Source organism: Delphinapterus leucas, chromosome X, assembly GCF_059928025.1.
Source record: "Delphinapterus leucas isolate spDelLeu-1000000601 "Yukka" chromosome X, BTC_Dleu_Yukka2, whole genome shotgun sequence".
NCBI classification, from domain to species: Eukaryota; Metazoa; Chordata; class Mammalia; order Artiodactyla; family Monodontidae; genus Delphinapterus; species Delphinapterus leucas.
Window position 1 is genome coordinate 66,211,685 of NC_143150.1, and position 7,094 is coordinate 66,218,778.

General features: G+C 40.6%; 1 pseudogene; it reads left to right on the forward strand.

Moving 5' to 3' along the window:
• The first annotated feature begins 4,660 nt into the window (after positions 1-4,660).
• LOC111178216 (ubiquitin-conjugating enzyme E2 variant 1 pseudogene) lies at positions 4,661-5,684 on the forward strand (annotated as a pseudogene).
• The last annotated feature ends 1,410 nt before the right edge of the window (positions 5,685-7,094 follow it).

The following is a 7,094-nucleotide window of genomic DNA, read 5'->3' on the forward strand; positions in this document are numbered from 1 at the left end:
TAACACCTATCTTTCTCAAACTCTTCCAACATGTATCAGAGGGAGGAACACTCCCAAACTCATTCTAAGAGGCCACCATCACCCTGATACCAAAACCAGACAAAGATGTCACAAAGAAAGAAAACTACAGGCCAATATCACTGATGAACATAGATGTTAAAATCCTCAACAAAATGCTAGCAAACCGAATCCAACAGCACATTAAAATGATCACACACCATGATCACATGGAGTTTATCCCATGAATGCAAGGAATCTTCACTATACACAAATCAATATGATAAAACCATATTAAGAAATTGAAGGAGAAAAGCATATGATCTTCTCAGTAGATGCAGAAAAAGCTTTTGACAATATTCAACACCCATTTATTCAAAAAGCCCTCCAGAAAGTAGGCATAGAGGGAATTTTCATCAACATAATAAAGGCCATATATGACAAACCCACAGCCAACATTGTTCTGAATGGTGAAAAACTGAAACCATATCCACTAAGACCATAAACAAGACAAGGTTGCCCACTCTCACCACTATTAATCAACATAATTGTGGAAGGTTCAGCCACAGAAATCAGAGAAGAAAAAGAAATAAAAACAATCCAAATATGAAAACAAGAAGTAAAACTGTCACTGTTTGCAGATGACATGATGCTATACATCCTAAAGATTCTACCAGAAAACTACTAGAGCTATTCAATGAATTTGGTAAAGTAGCAGGATACAAAATGAATGCACAGAAATGTCTTGCATTCTTATACACTAAAGATGAAAAATCTGAAAGAGAAATTAATGAAACACTCCCATTTACCATTTCAACAAAAAGAATAAAATACCTAGGAATAAATCTATCTAAGGAGACCAAAGACCTGTATGCAGAAAACAATAAGAGAGTGATGAAGGAATTTTAGGATGATACAAAGTGATGGAGAGCTATACCATGTTCTTGGATTGGAAGAATCAACATTGAGAAAATGACTATACTTCTCAAAGAAATCTAGAGATTCAATTCAATCCCTATCAAACTACCAATGGAATTTTTCACAGAGCTAGGGCAAAAAATATCACAATTTGCATGGAAAAACAAAAGACCCCTAATAACCAAAACAATCTTGAGAAAGAAAAACAGAGCTGGAGGAATCAGGCTCCCTGGCTTCAGACTATACTACAAAGCTACAGTAATCAAGACAGTATGGTACTGGCACAAAAACAGAACTATAGATCAATGGAACAGAACAGAACACCAAGAGATAAACCAACACATATATGGTCACCTTATCTTTGATAAAGGAGGCAAGAATATACAATGGAGAAAAGACAGCCTCTTCAATAAGTGCTGCTGGGAAAACTGGATAGCTACATGTAAAAGAATGAAAGTAGAACACTCCCCAACACCATACACAAAAATAAACTCAAAATGGATTAAAGACCTAAATGTAAGGCCAGACAGTATAAAACTCTTAGAGGAAAACATAGGCAGAACTCTCTATGACATAAATCACAGCAAGATCCTTTTTGATCCACATCCTAGAAAATGGAAATAAAAACAAAAATAAAGAAACAGGACCTAATGAAAATTAAAATCTTTTGCACAGCAAAGGAAACCATAAACAAGACAAAAAGACAGCCCTCAGAATGGGAGAAAATATTTGCAAATGAAGCAAGAGACAAATGAGTAATCTCCAAAATTTACAAGCAGCTCATGCAGCTCAATATCAAAAAAACAAACAACCCAGTCCAGAAGTGGGCAGAAGACCTATATAGACATTTCTCCAAAGAAGATATACAGATTGCTCACAAACACATGAACGGATGCTCCACATCACTAATCCTTAAACAAATGCAAGTTAAAACTGCAGTGAGGTGTCACCTCACACCAATAAGAATGGCCATCATCAAAAATCTACAAACAATAAATGCTGGAGAGGGTGTGGTGAAAGGGAACCCTCTTGCACTGTTGGTTGGAATGTAAATTGGTACAGCCACTATGGAGAACAGTATGGAGGTTCCTTAAAAAATTAGAAATAGAACTACCATACCACCCAGCAATCCCACTACTGGGCATATACCCTGAGAAAACCATAATTCAAAAATTGTCATGCACCAAAATGGTCATTACAGCTCTATTTACAATAGCTAGGACATGGAAGCAACCTAAGCGTCCATCGACAGATGAATGGATAAAGAAGATGTGACACATATATACAATGGAATATTACTCATCCATAAAAAGAAACAAAATTGAGTTATTTGTAGTGAGGTGGATGGACCTAGAGTCTGTCATACAGAGTGAGGTAAGTCAGAAAGAGAAAAACAAATACCGTATGCTAACACATATATATGGAATCTAAAAAAAAAAATGGTTATGAAGAACCTAGGGGCAAGACTGGAATAAAGAGGCAGGTGTAGAGAATGGACTTGAGGACACAGGGAGGGGGAAAGGGAAGCTGGGACAAAGTGAGAGAGTGTCATGGACTAATATATACTACAAATGTAAAAGAGTTAGTGGGGGGCTTCCTTGGTGGCGCAGTGGTTGAGGGTCCGCCTGCCGATGCGGGGGACACGGGTTCATGCCCCGGTCCAGGAGGATCCCGCGTGCCACAGAGCGGCTGGGCCCATGAGCCATGGCTGCTGGGCCTGCGCGTTCGGAGCCTGTGCTCCGCATCGGGAGAGGCCACAACGGTGAGAGACCCGCGTACCGCAAAAAAAAACAATAAAATAGCTAGTGGGAAGCAGCCACATAGCACAGCGAGATCAGCTCGGTGCCCTGTGACCACCTAGAGGGATGGGATAGGGAGGGTTGGCGGGAGATACAAGAGGGAGTCGATATGGGGATATATGTATATGTATAGCTGATTCACTTTGTTATAATGCAGAAACTAACACACCATTGTAAAACAATTATACTACAATAAAGAATTTTTTTAAAAAAGCAAAACCTTTTTAGGCTTTCTAGATCATTTTTATGAGACCCAAGAATCCACAGAATGTACCTTAAACCACCAGCTTAACATGTACTTTTCCTTGGGTAATTCACCATTTAATAGGGAATTCCAAAGAAAAGTCTTCAAGAATTGAATTAATAAATGTTTAAAGGAGAAATTTCAGACAGTAAGCCTCTCAAAAAGTGTCAAAGGCCCTGAGGGTAGTGTAGGTTGCCGATAATTTGATAACAAACGTCATATTAAATATTATAATTTTACATTTAAAAAATAAAATGGATCCTATTGCTTTGTAATATAGAATACAAAAATAAAGTCTGGCAAAATGTTCTTGGCTAGTGGTGTATATGAAAAAGATAGGACATAATCCTTAACATGGAGAGTAATGACCCCTTGTCAAAAAGCCATATCAAAATCCTGGTGGGCATATTAAATTTTTCTCATTATCAACTAGAAGCATGGGATTTTTAAAGGATGAAAACACTATAGCATACAAAGTTCTTAATAATAGCAAAACAATAAGAGGACATATAGACTCCAGATCTCTTTTGTGTAATACAAACTTCTCTTTTACCTAAACTGAAAGAGTTAGATGAGGCTTGGCAAGAGTTTCTACCACTAAAGCAGTTCTTAACATGAGTCGTAGCTTCAGGGCATATCTAACCTCTTTGAAATTGTATGCAAAGTTTCATGTACATATATGTACATTTTTTTCTGGGAAGAAGGTCCACAACTTTTGTCAAAGTCACAAAAGGATTTGTGCTCCTCCCCCACTGAAAATACAGCTTTAGAACCACAGAACTTAAAGATCTCAGCTCCAGGAAAGTTACATGTAATTCCAGGGTGTATGGTTTGTAAAAACAAAGGTGGAAGGTTATTTGGAAGGAGGTAAAATATTTTTAACGAAAAAGCATTAAATTTGATAAGGTTTCGAGAGTCCATGATTGCAACATATGACCATCCAAATTAACATGAGGTGTTCATGTGCCCCTGAGGAAAGGGTTTATATGGAATGTAACTATGTGCAAAGCAGTATTCAGAGAACAAGGTTATGTGCTGGAGGTGAGGGCTCAGATAATAAGATAGACCTGGTACTCCAAGAGCCCACTTAAGGCAACTTTCTTAATATATACATTTTAGCTACATTGGTTTCTGAAACCAACCAAATTTTTAAAATCAGTCTTGACCCAACATTCAATTACTGATGTGCATTACTATAGCACCATCTTGTGGAATATAGTTGAAATTCATGCATGTCTTTAGGTGGCTGCTTAGTCAGTGGTTCTCAAAGTGTGTTCTGTGAACCCCTGGGGGTACTTAAGGCATATTCAGGGAGACCATAGGGTCAATGCTATTTTCATAATAATACTAAGATGTCATTTGCCATTTTAAATGTGTTGGATTTGTACTGATGCAAATGGTGGGTAAAACTATGTATACTTTAGCATGAATTATGGCAATGGTCCCAAATTATACTATTAGTCATTGTGTTCTTCACTGCTATGCATCTGAAGGAAACCAAAAGCTTGTTATACTTACGAGTATCCTTATGAAGTAGCAAGAAAAAAACTGGGGAGTCCAGGCCAAAGGACTCAATGTACAGGAATTCACTTTGTCAATTTTTCTTGTAAGAAATCCCTCCAAGAACTGAGGAATCTCTGCGAGTAGCAGACATTTGTGAGCATCACAGATAAGAGGCTTGTGTTTTAATATGCACTCCTCCACCCATTAGCTTAAAGTTTCAAGGGGTTTTATCTCTATAAAGAGGATATTACTAGGAGTTGCTGCATTGAGAAGTTGTGAGGATTAAAAGCTGCATATAATGGCCTGGTAAATACTGCCTCTTCTAGTGTCCTCTCTTCCTCCCTGTGCTAAAGTTTAGCAAAGAATTTAATCTTCACAGAAACCCTATGAAGTTGATATTTTCCTCCTCTTTTTCAGATGGAAAAACTGAGGCCAGGAAAGATTCAACTCTCTCACCTGAAGTCACACAGCAATGTGAGTGGTAAAGAGGGCTTGAACCCAGGCAATTTCACTCCAGAGGAGTAAAAGTCTCCTGAAATTTCTGACTGTTAGAACATGAAGAAAGCCAGAAAGGAGGAGGAGATTGCACAGTTAGCTGGAGTCTAGAAAATGATGAAGACATGACACAAGATAGAAAGGGATAGTAACTCTTTATGAAAAATGGATATACAGCCTTAAAACAGAATGTGGACCTAAATACTCAGAATCACACCACTTTGGAAGATTTATAACAAAAATAGTATGAATGTAGTTAATAGTTGTAATGGAGTTGTGAGCTGAAGAGCCATGTTGGTGCTAGCAAAATGGCAGAATTCCTATAGCATAAAAGTTGTCTTGCAAGAGCTTTATTGATGTCTAAGAGTTTAATGATGTCTAAAGAAAATATGATAATTCCTCAGCCACCTGAAGGACAGTGTTATAGCAACTAATCAAAAAGAAAAACCACAGCCTCTCCCTGTCAGTCTTTTTTTTTTTTTTTTCTTGCAGTACGCGGGCCCCTCACTGCTGTGGCCTCCCCCGCCGCGGAGCACAGTCTCCGGACGTGCAGGCCCAGCGGCCATGGCCCACGGGCCCAGCCGCTCCGTGGCATGCGGGATCCTCCCGGACCGGGGCACGAACCCGCGTCCCCCGCATCGGCAGGCGGACTCCCAACCACTGTGCCACCAGGGAAGCCCCGCCTCAGTCTTTTTTTAAGATTTTTTTTTGATATGGACCATTTTTAAAGTCTTTATTGAATTTGTAGCAATACTGCTTCGGTTTTATGTTCTGGTTTTTTGGCTGTGAAGCATGTGGGCTCTTAGCTCCCTGACCAGGGATTGAACCCTCACCCCCTGCATTGGAAGGCAAAGTCTTAACCACTGGACCGCCAGGGTAGTCCCCCACTCAGTCTCTATTTTCCACAATGGTGACTTTTTATAGATACGCTTTGTAGACCTCAAAGTACTGGAAAGGAAGCTCTCATTCAAAGGCAATTTATCTTAAAATAATGTAGATAATACCATTTTTTTGTCCATTTGAAATACATAGCATGTGCTGTAACAAAGCATCCTGTCAAGTGTGACAATCAGCAGGAAGAGCCATTTCCTAGAGTGTGCCTGCAGGGCTCAGGGATCTCAGAGCTGGTGTCAGATCACTGGTGGGGTGAGGCCAGTTCCTGACACAGTTGGACATGGGGCCCAGCGTGTCCTCAAACTTGTGTTGGCCTGCTAGTTTGCAGAGCCAGGGCCTAGATGGTCCCAGGGTAGAGTCTGGACAGCTGTGGGTGATCTGGGCCCACAGGCTACAGATTTGTGGTTTTCTTGCATCTGGTGTCTGCTCCCTAGTGGGTGAGGCTAGTCTAGAGGGTAGTGCAGGATTCCTGTGCCTGCCCATTGGTGGGTGAAGCTCAGTCTTGGCCCTCTGGTGGGAAGAGATGTGTCTAGGGTCACCTGTGGCCTCAGGAATTCTTTAAGCAGCCTATCTGCTGATGGGTGGGGCTTTTGTCCTTGCCAAGTTAGTTGTTTGGCCTGAGGCATCCCAGCACTGGTGCTTATAGGCTGTTGGGTGGGGCCAGGTCTTTGTGATAATGAGCTAGAGCGAGGATCCCATGATGGCACCTGCTGGCACTATTGTACATGTGATGGAAAGCTCCCAAATATGGCTGCTGCCAGTATCTATGTTCCCAGAGTGAGACACATCTGCCCCCTACCTCTCTGGAAGACTCTCCAAGAACAGCAGGTAGGTCTGGCCCAGGCTCCTATAAAATCACTGCTTTTGCCCTTGGTCCTGGTGAACATGAGATTTTGTGTGCGCCCTTTAAGAGTAAAGTCTATTTCCCCCAGTCCTTTGGGATTCCTAAAATTAAACCCTGCTGGAGTTCAAAGCCAAATGCTCTAGGGGCTCATATTCCTGGTGCAGGACCCAAAGGCTGGGGAGCTCTAAGTAGGGCTCAGAACTCTCACACCTGTTGAAGAACCTCTGCAATATCATTATTCTCCAGTTTGTGGGTCACCCTCCCAAGGGTATGGGACTTGATTATATCATGAATCCACTACTCCTACCTGTCATTGTAGTCCCTTCTTTATGTCTTTTCTTTTCTTTTTTTTTTTTTTAATAGATACCTCAACCTCTCTCTCTTCCTTTTTTTTTAAAAT